This window comes from Antrostomus carolinensis, unplaced genomic scaffold (genome assembly GCF_000700745.2).
Source record: "Antrostomus carolinensis isolate BGI_N321 unplaced genomic scaffold, ASM70074v2 scaffold5537, whole genome shotgun sequence".
Taxonomy (NCBI): Eukaryota; Metazoa; Chordata; class Aves; order Caprimulgiformes; family Caprimulgidae; genus Antrostomus; species Antrostomus carolinensis.
Genome location: NW_010327912.1, coordinates 111,831 through 129,409, shown reverse-complemented (window position 1 = coordinate 129,409; position 17,579 = coordinate 111,831). Strand labels below are relative to the sequence as shown.

The 17,579-nt window shown below is 37.4% G+C and overlaps 1 protein-coding gene across 1 annotated transcript in view; it reads left to right on the top strand.

Moving 5' to 3' along the window:
* The window catches only part of LOC104528129 (semaphorin-5A), a gene marked incomplete at its 3' end in the record, with an annotated part of 155,936 nt that overhangs the window by 40,979 nt on the left and 97,378 nt on the right, over positions 1–17,579 (top strand). The window lies entirely within an intron of this gene.

Here is a 17,579-nt window from a genome sequence, read left to right as displayed (position 1 = left end):
GGCTCTTAGACTGCATTTCTTTTGTGTTTACAGTAATTTTCTGTTCTGGTTTCACAGTAAAGATGAAAAACAGGTACTAACATTTTTCACTTCCACTGGAGTAAAGCTCCTCTTTTCTTTAGATATTAAACATTTGTGTTTTGTTTCTAAGATAAAAGGAAGCCTGGATCACCTGAATATAAAATATGAGTGCATTTGTTCTCACGAGAAACAGAGGTGATATCAAAAGTTATGTGTGTACATTTTACAGCAGATATTCATGAAACAGCTTTTATACTGGTTTTTATACTGGTTTTATACTGGTAATTTTTCCAGGTATGTATGGTGGCTAGCCAGGCTATAGTACAAGCACTAAAAGTAATTGTGGAAACATCTTTTACTAGGAAGGTGTTTACATTTTCACAAACATGAGTATACAGATACAGCTGCACAACAGTAATCACCAAGTAGCGTCAGTTTGAAAAGAAATCAGGCTGCTGCTTTCCATATATCTGGACTGTATAAGACCATGGCACACTTCAGCTAATTCTGGAGTAAAACAGTATTCTGTGACAAGGCAAAACTTGTGGAGGGACACAGGCTCTTGTTTGAGAGTCACCTTTTTTTCTATGTAGCGTCTATACTGAAAAAAGTGCAGGAATGTTAGCAGACTGTACAGAAAATGAAAGGAGAAAATACTAATATATAGACTGAAAGCAGATTGTCTCATTCTTATATTGTCTTGCCCAGGTAGAGAGTGTGCCACAAGGAGTTGCTGATGGAGAGTTTCAGCTCTTTGGCACCTAGATGCTGCAGTGCTGAGAAATTTAGAAAAGAGATGGAATATGCAGTATACTTTGAAAGAGATTACACCTGTAATACAGAATCTTCAAACATGATTATTGATTTTTGCTTACAGACACTGATATGAAACTTCATTGTCTCTTCTGGACTCTAACAACTAATTTGAGTTCAACCACTGTTTGTATACTATGCATATTCAAAGTGCAGGCTTAAAGACACATCTCACTCACAGAGGATGGTGTTTTCCAGTACTGCAGAGATCCATTCAACAGTTCTGCTAGGCTAATGGACATAGATGCATTTGGGTAATTCTGCATATAGGAGGCGAATTCATCTTATACCTGTATGTTAGTGGTCATCAGTACCTGGCAAAGTGCACTATGTTGCCTCTAGCATCCCCTGCCATTGCTTGGTGACCCATGAAATTAAAAAAAAAAACAACCCAACATTTAAACTGAGAATAAGATAAAATGGTGGAGCAGCCTTGTGTCCCCTTGCCATTAGGCAGAAAAAATTAAGGTGTACATCTTGACACTAAGCTCTAAGGAGCCTTTGACACAGTACTGTTAACGAATGCACCCAGCTGCTGAACTGTGGGAGGTACTTTTCAAGGTCAGGAGACTATTTTTTTTGCTACTGCAATTAAGGAAAAGCAGGATTCTGAAATATTTAATGAAACAAATCAGCCACACTGAGGGTGAGAAGCATGGACACTTGTTGCTATAGGAAAAGGAAAGATCTGAGGAACCTGTAAAAAGAACACTGGTGGGCGAGGAGCCCACACAGGCATGCGTAGGAGGGAGGGTCTTGCTCACTTAAATGGTTCAGGTCACAAAGGCAGAGACTGTGCCAATTCCAGTGTGTTACTTTTCCAGTCAACAATGTAAGGTGTTGATTGTTGCTTCTAAATATTTGAGAGAGATGCTGCTTAGGCATAGCATAGGAAGGTAGTCCTGGTCTGAATCGAGAACAGAAGACTTAAGCTGTTTCGAGTTTTATTCTGATAGGCTTAGCCAATCTTTTGGAACGCTTTTTGCCCTCATTTTACCTATCCTTATTTTTCTACTGCCTTTTGCTTCCCCTGTTTTTAGTAGACCTTCTCTTCTCTTCTGGCATGTAGTTTTACCCGTCCCAGATGGTACCACAATATGATGCTTCTGTTGTCAACTCATAGTGATAAATCATGACAAAATAGGGAAATTACTTTATTTATTAAAATTGAAAACTAGATGTGCTTTGAAATAACTGCTGTTGGGCATACATATGAGATTTCTATATAGACTTTTGGTACAGCTGTTATTTTTAATTTATTTGAAGACAGGCAAACTGAAAACATGATTTAAGTAAAGTACTGACATAATAAACAGCTGTGTTATTTCTCTTAATTGCTTTATGGGTAAGATTATGGCCTTTACAGGGCAATTCAATAAAATGAGCATTTGGGAATTACACTTGGTCTGTGGTGTCTAGACTTCCCTGCCCCATCACAGTGTTTTTAGGTGTCTGTCCCCAGAATGGAACTTGGAATCTGAGGTTAGGTACTTCGGCTTTCCATTTGGTGCATGGGGATAGCTATATACCCAAGCACAGGATCCACCGAAGTCTGAGTTCTGAGCTACCTAATCCCACTGAGGAGGACTGCTGAGAGCACAGGGAAGCATAAATGCCACCCCTTTTTTGAGTCAGGCACCTGAATAAAATTTGACAGTAAGGATTTTTTTCTACATCACTCATATGCAGCTGGCTTCCATTCTGAGTAAATTGCATCTAAAATCTATGTTAAATTCTTTCTGTCATAGTTTCTAAACTGAAATAGCAATATGAAGTTAGAGGACTATGTGACTACTATTGTGCATTATTAAGCAAGGCTTCATGCTGACTGAATGTGGACTGGTCTGTTACAGAATTAATCTTGTCAACGGTTTATTTGCTGTATGTTTGGGTTTTTTCCTTTTTTCTTTTTTCTTTCTTTTTTAAAAATGATTTTAGTCCTAGCTTCTCTAGTCAGTACTTCTGGATTTCACATGTTTACTCTAGTGCCTGGAAAACTATTTATTTTCTTCTCCAAATCTGTGAAATAAATCTATAATGTGAGAGTGATTGGTACACTAATTTTCCAAACAAATGAACAGAATACAGAAATGAAAAGAACAAATCATTACAAAGTTATGGGAAATCAGAAACTGTAGGATCGGTACTTGGACCTGTTCATATATCTTGAGATATTTATGGTAATTTAACTTGATATAAGTAATGACAAGAATATGGTTCAAAGAAAACAAATTAATACAAAAGGACTTTGATTAGACATTAATATTTTTACTTGCAGCTGTGTATATATTCAATTTTTAATATTACGTCCTTAATGAAAACCTATTAGTCTTTTCCCAAGGTTAGAGCTACCGTTGTAGTAATCAGAACTAGTAAATCACAAAACTCTTTATGTTTTGGTTTAGGCCTTTAAATTGACTGATTCAGTTAGGTTTACTAAAAGGCAAGTGAAAGACCTGAGAAAATCTCAGAATTCCATATTTATGTGACTACCCAGGATAAAGTAACATTATGGAAATCAATTCTAGGAATAATCAGTAACTGGGACAGAATCAAACCAAATTTCTGTTAACTATTAGTTAAATAGCAACTTAATTGTGGCATTGACCATTTTTATGTGGTATGTGATTCAGTTCCTTAATGCTGTAGTCTCTAAATGAAACCTAAGGTGAGTATGATTTTTCAGAATTTCAGGATCACCTTGAAGGTAAATTGATTTGTTAGCAAATATATCTATCTCATTGGGAAAAAAAACAAACCAAAACCAAAACAAAAAACCCCAGTTGAATCACTCTTTTCCACTCTTGGAAAAATAAAAATTTATGCTGTTACATTTTTATGACTTTCAGAGCTTTTATATTGATTATTTTGAATTAAATGCTGTGTTTGGTACTTGCACTTCACATTGGCTTCTATTAATTACTGTTAAATATGAATGAGAGAATCCATTCATTCTGAAGCCACATTGAGTGGAAAATGCAGTAGCTGCCCGGTATTTCTATGTGCCATTTCTTTTAGCATGTCTGTCAGTGGAAATCCTGCTTATAAGGCTTATAGCTGTAGGCCCACAAGCTCCATGTCTTTGCCTAGATATATTGATAGTTGCCCAGAATCACAGAATGGTAAGGATTGGCAGGGACCTCTGGAGATCATCTAGTCCAACCCCGCTGCCAAAGCAGGTTCACCTAGAGCAAGTTACGCAGGAAAGCATCCAAGCAGGTTTTGAACATCTCCAGAGATGGAGACTCCACAACCTCTCTGGGCAGCCTGTCCCAGTGCGCCGTCACCCTCATAATAAAGAAGTTTTTCCTCATGTTTAAGCAGAACCTCCTGTCTTACAGCTTGTGACCGTTGCCCCTTGTCCTATCATTGGCCACCACTGAACACAGTCTGGCCCCATCCTCTTGACACCTGAACTTTAGATATTTGTAAACATTGATAAGGTCTCCTCTCAGTCTTCTCTTCTCCAAGCTGAACAGACCCAGCTCTCTGTGTTTCCTCATAAGAAAGATGCTCCAGCACCTTAGTAATTTTTGTAGCCCTCTGCTGGACTCTCTCCAGAAGTTTCTTATCTCTCTTGAACTGGGGGGCCCAGAACTGGACACAGTGCTCCAGCTGTGGCCTCACAGGGCAGAGTAAATGGGAAGGATCACTTCCCTCGACCTGCTGGTCATACTCTTCTTAATGCATCCCAGGTTACCATTTGCCTTCTTGGCTAGAAAGGCACATTGTTGGCTCATGGTCAACTGGTCAACCACCAGTTCTGGGCAATGTTTCTGTGCCTCCTCACAGTCATCTCAGGGAGCTGAAATGATGAAAGGTTAAACTTCCTTACTTTTTTCCCTACCCTATTACTATGAGTGGAAAACAAGATTTAGTGAGAGGAGAGACTTTGTGGGAAGTGGAACTGCAGAAGCTCATCTACATGAATGTTCAGAATTTTGCATACATTTTAATTTCCATTGATGAGATGAAAGCTGCCTCAGTGCAACATTTTCTGGCTCCTAGATGCATGGTTATTTTGTTACTCCAGTAGAATTTGTCATACAGTTTTGTCTGAATACCTGATCAATTACCAAAAAATAGGAAAAAAAAAATCTGAATTAAGTTTTATACTGTCAAACACACAAAAACCTTTTGCAATGGAATTTTTTCTTTCTTTAATTAGGCTAGAATTCATTAATGAAGCTTTTATATAATATGTCAGGACAGGTCTGAAGAAACAATAATGCCATAAGTTCATGGAAGACCGAAAATTTGTCGTTGTTTACTTACAAAGACTGCTCTAGGGATGATTCCACAGCCTTTTCTCACATGGCTGTCAGTAGTGTTACTTGTAGAATATTGGGCTATTCAGCGTGCAAAAATAAAGCTGAATGAGTTGTACTCAACAAAACCCTGCATATGCATTGACAAATAAAAGCTGAGTGAAGAATTTCCCATGCTAATGCGCATGTAGACAAAATCCTCCATAAGCTGGCTCTTTTTTTACATAACACGGTCCATACTGACAAACAGGAACTGAAGCATTGGGAGACCTGCATGGATGCACAAGCAGCTCCTGACTAAACTCAGGCATAAAAAGGGAGCATGCAAGTGGTGAAAGCAGGGACAGATGACCCAGGACGAATATAGAGACACTGTTCAAGGAGGCTAGGGTGGGATGAGGAAATGCAAGGCACACATGCAGTTGAATCTGGTGAGGGATGGAAGAGCAGTAAGAAGATTATTTTTAAAAAAATCAGATAAGAACGAACTGTTGTCATGTTTCTCTTTATTCAGATTTTACGCTCTTTTAATACTCCAACTTTCCAGTAAAGGAGGCTGAGAAGAAAAGTTGAAATTTAGGAACTGATGCATGAAAAATTATGTCCAAATAATCTACAAAAGCAGACTTGTTATGTAAACCAAGAGTATTATTTCACTAAAATTTGTAGTTCCATTGATTTTTCTACTCCACACCCAGCTATGATTCACAAAAGGAAGAAGCATTTTCATTTTTAATTGCAAAGGAAAAAAAAGATGAGTCATTCTCATTACTATAAAATTACATATAAAACAATAAGTTATTCATTGTTATATGCACATTAACATAAAGGATAAGGAATGATAAATCTATCCAGGAAAATGTTGAACATATGTTTGTGTTGTCATCACCAAAGTTGCCAAAACTGCATAAACATCTATGATCAAATGATGGGTTCCATGACGAAAAGCTGGTTTCCAGAAGGTACATTCTCACTGGGACTTGCAGGCTGCGGAGAAGACTATCTAGATGGCATGGAACAGAGGAAAAGAATTACTGTGAATGAATCTGATCAGACTGAGGCATTGTAAATGCATTTTGGAGTTCATGTGACATACAAGCCTCATGGGCAGTGCGGTGCTATGGCCTGTCTCTGCTAATCATTCTTGTGTATTGGGAAAGAAAATGCATCTTTTAGGCTGAGAACACAGTCATGCTAGGGCATATGCACCTTGCAGATGGAGTCAAGGAGATCAGAGAAGGGAAAGTCCCTTGTTTACTGCAAGAAGTAAGTAAAAATGTATTATTTGTTTTTATATGTGAAGAAGTAGTAGTGTTTAACAGACTTTTCCAGAACAACAGGTATATGCACAGTGCAGAACATAACAGAAAGGATCTTGGGGTCCTTGCTGGGAGAACCAGCCATGCATAAAATCCCTGCTGCTTCTAAATAGCCAGCTGAAGGAAAAGTACCAGAAAGCTGGAGGTAACTTTTCCCAGATAAGACACAGATTGAATCTGGTTTATGTAGCAAATCAGACTCAAACAGATGATAGAGCTGTAGTTAGCATAGCCCAGAAAATGGAGTTCTGGAAGATAAAATCTGAGGAAAAAAGAGGATTAAAACCAATAGTTTCTTCAAGAAGAACATCTGGTCTGGTTGAATAGATTGCACAAAAATCAACCCTTTAAAAATGGCCACAAAATGGTCATGAAACTAGAGTGTCTCTGGAAGCCAGGCAACATGAAAAAATGTGGGAGACAAAACCCATTTTCACCATGGTAGAGAAGGCTCATAGAGTGCTGGAGCAGGTTGGAGGCAGTGTAAGCATATGATGAGTGGACTGATGGCGAAAGGCTAAGGCTGTGTTTACCAGGCTGATATGCATAATTTTCAGCCAAAATTCTTACACAACAGGTGGTTGAAACTCTCCAGATACACATATCTACAAAGATTTGCAAATGGCTGTGTATATCCTGGGTGTAGTCAGGCAAGTTTCCTGGCTGAACCACAGTCTGCTGAGATAGGAACAAAGCCCAGAGACTGCCTGAAGTTATTTACAACTCCTAAATCTGCAGTCAGGGTGGGATATTGTACCTTGCATCTGGGATCATGCAGCCCAACACAACCAGTAGCTGGCCTCTCAAGTGATACAAGACTGTGGCAGACAGTGAAATGGAATACTTAAATAAAAATATGTTTATTACCAAAAGTAGGAAAGGGAAAACTGAAACAAAGAGCATCTGAATTAAGTAATTCCCTAATTGCTCCTCCTGTAGGCAAAACACTGTGGATTTTCTCATGTATAATAGACTTATCACAGCTCATAAGCTTACCTGCTCTTCTTTTGTAGGGCAGGATGTAGCAGATATATCAAACCCCATTTTTAGAGTTGGGCTCTAAATTGGAATGTCTTTTGGGGACACAACTGAATAGCAAAATGTAACTAAAATAAAATAAAATTAAAAGAAAATAATTGAAAGACTGCACTGTATCAAACAGTCTTGTTCCAAGAAAAGCTCATGCTTCTGAGATAAAACAGGATAGAGCTGTCCAGTGAAAATATAGAATGGATTAGAATACAAGAATAGCTTAACTACTTTTCTGTCATTCACAGGTAACTTGTTATATCCCTGATAAACACTTTTGGTTGTGTATGTGAAGTTGAACATCTCAAAGATGTAAGTGAGGGTCAGAAAGTGAAATAGAGTTAATAGACTAACAGGTAGCATACTGCCTTTGAGTGTGAGAAACTGGTTTATGTCTTTATTTGTCATGTCATTCACTGCGTGGATTTGGACCTATCTCTTCTGTAGCTTAATTGAGTTTCCCAAACAGTAGGATTCAGAAGACTCTGTTGTGGGTTTGGATTGTTTTGTTTTGTTTTTTTTCATTTTGCACGTATTTAATTCAAGCTCCAAGACGCTTTTCTAGTAAAGTTGTAGTGAAACATGGAAAAGGCTTTGGGAACAGTGGTGATGAGTGAAATTTTTTTTAATTGTTATTATTTTTTTGGTGTCAAATCAACATATTCCATGGGCATCTATTGTTACTATTGTTGGAAAAGTCCTGGCCAGATTTAATGTATTTGTGTGGTGTAAGATCATGGCTTTAAGGGAGGGGAAGACTGCAGGAATTCTCAGATATGCTTGTGGCATGCTTCTGGGGCCACAGGCTGGTGTGCTGTTAGTGCTGGCTGGCATTTGTTATGTTGACATTCATGTGACGTAACTGAAGTCTTGTAACTCTTCAAGTCTCTTGTTTAGTTTTTGTCTATTTTGAATAATTGATAGATGAATGGGTGGGTGAGTTTGGATAATGCTCCTCACAGTACAGTGTAGATCTTGCTAGAGTCACTGTAGTGGTTGTGTACGTGTGTGGCATACCAGAGGCACGTTAATCTAGCTGGTGCATGGATTGATGTAGAAGCATGGACTTCTACACAGACTGTGCACCAGACTTCCTAATATCATGGGACTGGAGCAGCAGATGTTTGTGTTAATTGAAGCATGTTGAGATATCCTTTATCTTACCTGTCTTTGGTATAGACAGGCTTTAAAATGCCTGTTGAACAGACAGTGTAATTACTGTGCGGAAGTTTATAAATACTGTAATTACTGATTCTGATGTTAATGCACTGCTATAATAGCCATGGGGATATTGGTTGTGAGTCTCTTTTCCTACTGGAATTGGTTTTCTTTCCTGATTCATTTTCAGAAGAGGAGGACAAAGGCAAATTCTGACACATATGCTTCAGAGCAGTCAGATTGTTTGGTATAAGACATCAAAAAGGAGCATCTAAATCTGCTTTTTCTTGTCTTGATACTAAATAGACTGTTACAGATTCCTACAGCAAGTTTTAGAGAAGTTAATTGACTTTTTTGTATTTGTGATTGGCTTGGTCAGCAGAAACCTCTGTGATGTGCCTAAGATCATGAAGAGTATTTAATCCTTCAGGACAGTGGAAAGCCAAGCCTTCACAAAAGAATGTTTGATTCCTCATGTAAGTTCTGTTGCTGTTGCTGTCATTGCTACTAGCACAGCTGAACTGCAAAAATAAGCTTCTCCTTAAAGAAGTAACTCAGACACTGACAACGTGCATCTGTTTTTCTCTCATGTGTGCATTATGCAGTGCAACTATTCTGCAAAGGTCTTGTAAAGCAAAGCAAACAAAAATGACACCCTTACAGGCTCCATCTAGGATATATTCTTCCCTTCTCATGCCTTATTGCTAGTACCAACAGTCTATTAGGTTGAATTGCATGCTTGGTAATACTCAGAGAATCCCGCTTATAAAAATGAGCTGACTGCTTGGAAATCTGATTAATTTCTCCTGTTGGTAGACAAAGAGAAAGCAGAGCTAAGATTGCTTTTTCATGGTGGTGTTAACTCTGCAGGACTGTCCGGTGTAAGAATGAAAACATTCATTTTGGAAAACAGATGGGAATTGGAATACACATGAGCAATTGATTTATTAATAGATTAACGCTGGGGGCAGGTTGCTGCTTTTAATAGGCATAGCTAGTTATGTCTTGACATGCTTTAGTATCTACCTAATGACTAGAAGAAATTTGCAGCACTTTTTCTTCTTTCAGGAGGCTTTTAGCATTATTTTAGAGGACTAGAGAATAAATACTTATATGAACAGAAGCTTTTAAACTGTCCCCAAGGATAGCTCTTACCTTACAGTAGGAGAAGGCATGTAACATTGCTCATATGGGAGCATCTTCCACATGTTAGTCAGTGGCAAGCCTAAATTTTTACTGTTTGTACAAATTTTGTGTCTAATATAAGTTATTACTTTTTCCAGGTAGAAAGTACTCTAATGCTATTTCTGGAATGCTTGCCACTTTTGCTAGTACAGGCCTTTTTGATACCATGGTTAATCCTGATGTAGTCTTATACAAGGAATTTTAACAATATTGCTTTCCTGACTCCACAAGCTTAAAATAATAATAACAATAGTTATTGCTATAACTAAATAATAATAATAATAATAATAATAATAATAATAATAATAATAATAATAATAATAATAATAATTTAAAAAGCTACAATCTCTTTTCTTGAAGTTCTCTGCAGAAAGAGTCTTGGTTTCCACATGTTCTTATGTTTTAAGATTTGGATTATTCATCCAGCTCTAGTTTCACCATTTTAAACTCTGAGACCATAGTCAGGACTCCAAGCAAGCACAGAGGATATATGTTCTGGGCTTAGGAGACGAACAGAGATCTCAGAAGCTTAACTCTCAAATAGATGAGGGAAAATGCAATACTGAGAAAAAGCTTATCTACTACTTACTGTACTGGTTGTAGACAAGACTGTGACAGGCCTTATTTCTTGAAGAGATAAAGCGTCAAGTTGTTATGAACAGATTTCATAATGTGCACCAGAGCAGAGCAGCAAGTGTATTTTACACACAAAAGAGGAAAGTGTTAAAAACCATTAAAGATGAGAGCAGACAGGTTGCATTAAAAGTAGTTGGCCAAAAACTACTATGAAAGAACTATGTCAAATGTGAACAGGACTATAGCTTTTTACTTCAGTTATGTTAAAAACAAGTTGTTACAATACAATTTTTGATCTGTTTATAGAACTTTCTGATAAGCATATTGAAAAATCCTTACTGATGTTATTTAATGACAAGCAGGACTGTGCCCTTAGAATTTGTGTAGAGGAAAGTGCAAGCATGATGAGGATGGAGAACAGAGTGAATTAGGGTAATGTTTGTACTGACAAGATGATAACGTTAGAAGCCTGTACACCATGGAAAAACGTGTTGTATTGTAAACTACTTGTATGCCTGTATCTCTTGTAAATTCATTGTGAAACTATAGCATGCATAAGTGGCAGGGTCCCCAAGCAGCAGGTGGAACAGTCGGTACCAGAAACTGCATTAAATTTGTGAACCTTTGCCTAGTTTCTGCTTGTAGGGGAAACAGAGATTTAGAGCAGAAAAGTACAAAACGTATATGCAATACATATGCCTGGATTTACATTCTAATTTAGTAATTCAGTAGGTGTAGCAATTTAAAAACAAAACAAAACACAAACTTGAAATTTAAAACCTGTTTTTTTTTTAAAAAACCCCAACGCGTTAAATGATAAAAATAATCTTGTAGAGCTTCTTAGCACAGATTTACATGTAAACTTAGCAGCAAAGTAATCAACATAGTTACTATAGGCAATATTTATCTATTTCTAACCTTCTTCTTTGTATAATTCAAAACTAATTATTTCTGTTCAATATTCAACATTGCTAATGCTAAAGAAAATTCCATTTGAGAAACCCTCTTTCTTTGGTTTAAGAATATCAGTTGTCTCCATGTACCTGAGCTGAATGTTTCACTTCTTACATTACAGTAAGATCTTTCCAATTTTTGACAGTGTGGAGAAGTTGAAACCATTGGTGAGAAGGAGACTTCATAGTCAGAGCATTAAGTCCAAATCTTAACAAGAATTATAAAATTACTATAATGAGTGTTGTGCAGTGTATACTAATATCAGCAAACATTCCATAGATAGCCATAAATTTATATGATACTATGATTGCTGTATGTTTCTCCTTCTCAGTTGCTCAACTTTCTGTGTGTGCAAGATGGCTGTAAAGGGGCACTCATTGTTTCAAGGTTGTTTATGAAATCCTTCTGCTCATGTTCTAGACCATTTATTTTATGGACTGATGGCATATGAATGCATCAAGTTGCATTATCAGCTGCACCTCTTATAATAAGGTCTTTATGATACAATGTTCAGCCAGCTTGGTTTCAAGTTTAAATTCTGAGGGCTTGAATCACAAAATGTTATATCACATATACTTTTTTAAGTTCAATAAATAGGGAATTTATGGTTCACTAAATGTTAGTTGAAGTCTGGAGACAAAGTCTCTGTTCTCCCATTTGAAAACTATAATACCCTGACAGCATGGATGGTAAAGATTTGAGGAATGGTAATGGTAGTACTCAAATATTAAACTTTTTATTCAACAGCTGGATGGCCTTGCGGAAGCTTGCCGTAGGCCACTGCCTTCTCTTCTTTAAACTGTTCATTAAAATAATTTGCAACATATGAAAGGTTAACTTGAGAACATAGAAGTGTACTGATCTTCTTCACAAACTTCAGTCTTTTGTGATATACTGAAGGTTTGCACATGTAATCCTGACTTTGGCAAAATTCCTGTTTAAGTCAAAAGAGGTTAATACATCTGCTGCATCAAGAGGTCTGAATACTCTTCTGCCAGAGTGACGTATAAAGAACAGCCTTATGTTGGATGTCTTTGCCCTATCATTCGGCATTTCCACATTCATAGACAGAATCCTACATCCATCGTTAAACACTGAAGAAGTAACACTCAGAATGCTGAGTACGTAGTTTTCTGTTACATGCAGTAGGAGTTGCAAGACAAGATGCATTTTTTAAAAAAGTCAGTTTAAATACTTAAATACAGAGTCTGCTTGGTAAGGGGTAGATTTGCTGTGGAGACTAGCAGAGAGAAGGTATGTGTTGGGGTGGCTTTTATTTATCTTCGTCCCTCTTATCTGCAAGTAGAGGCTGCTTCCATCCAAACAGTAGTTTCCTAATTTTGGGTTTCTGAGCCCCATAATTTCCTCAGATCTAATAACTTTCTTTAAAGGACAACCAAATGTTTACAAAAGAATAAGTAAATAAAACTCCTCATGGGTGATGAGAATGAGGATAGTGTCAGTCTGACAGATCCTCAAGTGGCCAAGCTGCTCAGGTTGACAATATGATCAGATTTAATTAGGGATGTCAGTGTTCTTACCCATCTTCTCTTGCTCTGTTTGTGGCTCAGCATTGCTTTCCTCTCCCACTCAGCCCTCTCACTTTTCCGATCTGTAAGGAAAAAAATAATGTTTTTAGGCTATTTTAGTCAACGTAACCAGCTCACTGTAGGACCATGCAACTGTGATAGCATAGAGAAGGAGGCAGGGTTTTGTGGCCAGGAGCAAGACCAGTTTGGGGTGAAGGGGAGCACTGAAAGGACTCACTGGGATTGCCTGAAGGGATCATGAAACCACAGAGCTCTCAGCCCAGGGCAGAACTGGGAATGGAGAGGGGAACCCATTCTGCAAATTGCCAGCTCATTACTAAACTTGAACTCATCCTCTTAAAATCAAACCAAAACAAAAAAATCCCCTCACCTGTTACTTGTTTTGACTAATCCTTTTTGTCTGTTTGTTTTTATTTATTTAAAATAGAAGGGGGAGAGAGCTGCGATTTATTTATGGGTAGTAGGTAAAAATACAATGGTCGTGAATGTACATGCTGTTAAAGAAAGCCAACCAACCAAAAACCCCAGAAGAATCCAAAACCTCTTAAGAACACTTACTCTTTTAAAATTAAATTTTAAAAGAAAAAAAAAAACAAAACTGAATTTGTGAGCTGCAACTAGTAGAGTTGGGTGCATCAGCTTGGAAAGCAGTAGTATGGCAGAACTCCTTTGTCATTCAGCTGCTCTTTTCATATGCTGCTGATAGAGATTACAGCACATCCTGAAAAGGCCAAGGGCTTGGAGAGTTTAGAGCTTGAGGGAGAACAAATAGCATTAATTTTTCTTTACTTATAAGATTCCAAACCCCTGCTATCACTTTTCCTTCTAAACTGTTATGTCCTTTTATGCATTTTTGCCTCTCCCATTTTGTATAATCTATGACTCTGGATGCAGCTGGACTGAAAAATCATACTAAAATAGCTAGTTTCCTTTCAAACAGAGTTACTGTTGTTGAAAATCTATTGTACTGGTTTATAAATCTCTGTTTTCTCCTTGCCTTCCTTCAAACTGAAGTTGGTAAACTACCCTTGGAAATTTCAGAATTTAATTAATTTGAGATATCTTGCACTCCCAAGAATGCTGACGAGGGATAAGGACTCCAAATAAAGCTCCTTGGCACAGCAGAGGAAAAACCTCTCTTAGTGAGTTGATGATGTTGGGTGGTTTTGCAGTGAGGTGCTGATATTGACACAGCTGTAATATGACTGTCCCGAATCTCACTGTTTAAGTAATATTTTTTTGTACCATGGATGGCACTTGTCATCACGTGAGTTGTATTCTATGGAGCTGCATGAATTTGGAAATTCTCAGAATACCATTCACCCATTATGCTAATGAAAAATATATTGATAGTAAGTGTTTTTATAAATATGCAACTGAGGAACAATGACTCAAATCATGGTTTGGAAAGTGTTAAGGAAAAATGAATGAGGGAAGTCACTGTATGCAGACAGCACACTTATTTTTAAAATAGGTATAATTTCCACCCACTCTTCTGCATTTTTGGAATTGATTTCCATCTGTTCCCCACGCTGCAGTGTTTAAACAGTGTGTCTCAGGCTGTTCAAATTGTATTTTCATACACTAACTGTAAGGTACGATGCTGTCTTTTGTTTGAATTTACATGTCTCTATTTTATGTTGAATGGCTAGCACAGAGGCTGGATAGACTCCTAGAAAAATAGTTTTATGATTTAAAAAAAACCCCCATAATTGTAGCTGGACCTTGTCAAGCTCCTCTGTCATTTTTATTGGCAGAACTTGAAGCTAAGTGGGTCTTTATCTGGTGCCTAGGAAGCTGAGTGGAGGAAGTCGAGCTACGTACCTCAGTTCAGCCCTACTACTTTTATTTCAAGGACCTGGCTGGCAGACTTCTGTCTGATAATAAACACAGTCCAGTGTGATCCTTGTGAGAAACACTGGCTTGATCACAGCACCATGTTTCTCTTTTTAAATCTGCATCCTGGCTTTCAGCTTCATAACATCTCAAATGGAAAACAAATAGTAACTTGGCTTAAGCAAGTGTCCTGATGCCAAAAGCCACCATCCAAAAACCCAAAACAAATAAAAATTTCAAAACCAAAATGCCATGTTACATAGTTTGTGACTAAACTAAATCTGAATAACTTGCCTGTGTTTCAAAATTGGGACTGCTTCTTGAGCATCTTAGCTGGAAACCTGGAATTATTGCAGTAAAAACCAGTACTTGCAAGACTTAGCAGAGCAGTTCAATTCTGAATGCAACACTGTATTGGAAGTGCAGAGCTACTGATGAGCAGAATAAGAAAGATAGGCTTTTTTATTTACATTTATGCTTATTCATGTGGGAAAAATTCAAGTGTAGTTTTTCGAGCTGAGATACTTAAATTCAAAGCTGAAGCCATGTACTGTTTTCTTAGATACTTATTTCGGCAAGTAGTCATTCATCCAATTTCAGGTCATTTTAATTGTCTCATTTTACACTGACAGTAACAATGCCACATAATGTGATTTTGGGTAAAGTTGTTAAAGGAAGAAAATGGAGAAGACATGCTTATGTTATAAAACCAGTAAGCTTGTTTCAACCAGTGTTATGTGGGTTTGGATTGTTTTGTTTTGTTATCCAAGTCTGTATCTATATCTAATCTATATCTATATCATCTATATCTATATCTATATCTATATATCTATCTTTCAGTCTCCTTCAGAGTCTCTCTCCCTGCAGCTTTCCCTCAGTTGCAGGCATAGCATCTTGTCCTGGAATCACTGTGACCAACCACTCATGTTTGCTCTTTGGGCCAAAGTGAAATCCCACCTGTGTTTGCCGTTATGTGAACCTTTGTGTTGAATGGAAGAGAAACAAGATCTATTCTGAATTGATTCAGAAACAGCATCTCCAAAGTAAAATGCTTGTTTAACCCTGTTCCTAAACACACAAGGCAGAGTTAAGGCTAGAAACAGTAAAAAGGCATTTATTCATTCATCCTTTCTAATTGTAACCTCAGTATTTCTCTGTAATTATTTATTTGTTCCCTTTTCTCCAGCTAATTTCCAGTTGTGAATTATATGAATTCCTGTGTGATCTCTTAATCTTCATGTCTCCTTTCTTGCCTGATAGTACTTGCTGACTTGGAGTAGTGTCCAGTTTCCCACTTGTCTGTCTGCCTGTATTCAGACTAGAGCGTCTTCAATATTTTCTGTAGTGTTCCCGTTCCAAGGCTTAGCTTTGAAAAGGACAAATCATTCTGTCTGATTGGAGCTTGATAAGGGATTTTTTTTCCAATAAGCATCCCCTTTATTTTTAATCTTGAATCTCTGTCTATGGCTTTTACTCCTTGCTTTTTCACTTTTTTCCACCTCTTTTGTCATGTGCAAACACTTGGGCATACACACTGTATTCATAAAAGAAGCTTTCTGAAAATTGTGGAGTTCAGCTTAAACTCAAACATGATAGTCACAGGACCTTCAGGGTATGGAGGAGACTATTGGAAGCTGGAGATAAATAGTTGAAAGACAATGATAGAAAGGCTCAGAACTGGGTGAAGATAATTTTTGAGGGTAGGTGAAAATTTTGATGATGAAAAAAAGTTAATTCTGTCCAATCTTAGTGAGCTGTTGTAGCCAAAGTAAGGGAATTATTTTACAAAACCTCAACATATTTTAACATTTCTTCTGGAATAGTTTGGTTTTGAATAGACTGGTTTATACTAAGAGGGAAAGCAGCTTCAGGAACTCAAGCATGGAATAGTCTAAATATTTTGGATTAAATTAAATATGCAATTAATACTGAATTATTTAGATGAATGAAAATGAACATTTTCTGTATTTGCTTTGGCAGATAAACTGAAACATCTATTGTTTTTACAGCTCTGTCTGAGGCCTCGTCCTTCTGGTCATGCAGTGTTGTGCTGGCAAGTAGAAATGGTTTGATTAGGACAGGAGAGCAGAAGGGAGGTCATCAATAGAGTTTAGATAGACATTGATAGACTTAAATAGATGTAAGATTTCAAGTCAAAATTGGTATACACAACTGCAGATAGATTGGCTCATAAATGTTAGCTGTATAAAACAAGCTCTGAAACTGTTGAAGAGTTGAATTTATAATTCTGTTTGGACTTCCAAATACTAATTCCTATTTCTCTATGAAACATTTTAGGCATTTATTCCCTCTACTTTCTGAGCTTGATTTTGCGAACTTTATAATTTGATGATGTTTTGATCTTCAAAAAGTGCCTCAGACCCAAATCCTTTTGTTTTTTATTTTGTGGGTGCTTTGAAAGGTGGAACATCATTTTCCTTATTCCTTGTGAGAAATTCAAAACTCTGACTTTGACATCTGCATCACACAAATAAAGTCCCTGCTTCAGGCAGAATGGTGCTTCTGCCTGGCATATCCATAGCTAGTTCCATGACACAATGAACCTATTTATAATATGGAATGAGGACAAGGCACAGCAAAGGCTTAAATGAAAACAACACAGTGATGTGATTGCTGGACTGGTGCTATGTAAGTGGAAGCAGGTAGCTGTCACGTCAGTGCAATCAATGCAGTGGCAATGTACTCGAGCATCAGAAAATGAATACCAAAACCTGAACCCTCTGTTACTGATTTGAAATAGCCTTTTCTTTTCTTTTTTTTTTTTTTTTTTTTTTGGGGGGGGGGGGGGGGGGGGAGAAGGTAATGCACGTGGATTTTTACTACAGGTCAGCTGAAAATATGTATGGCAA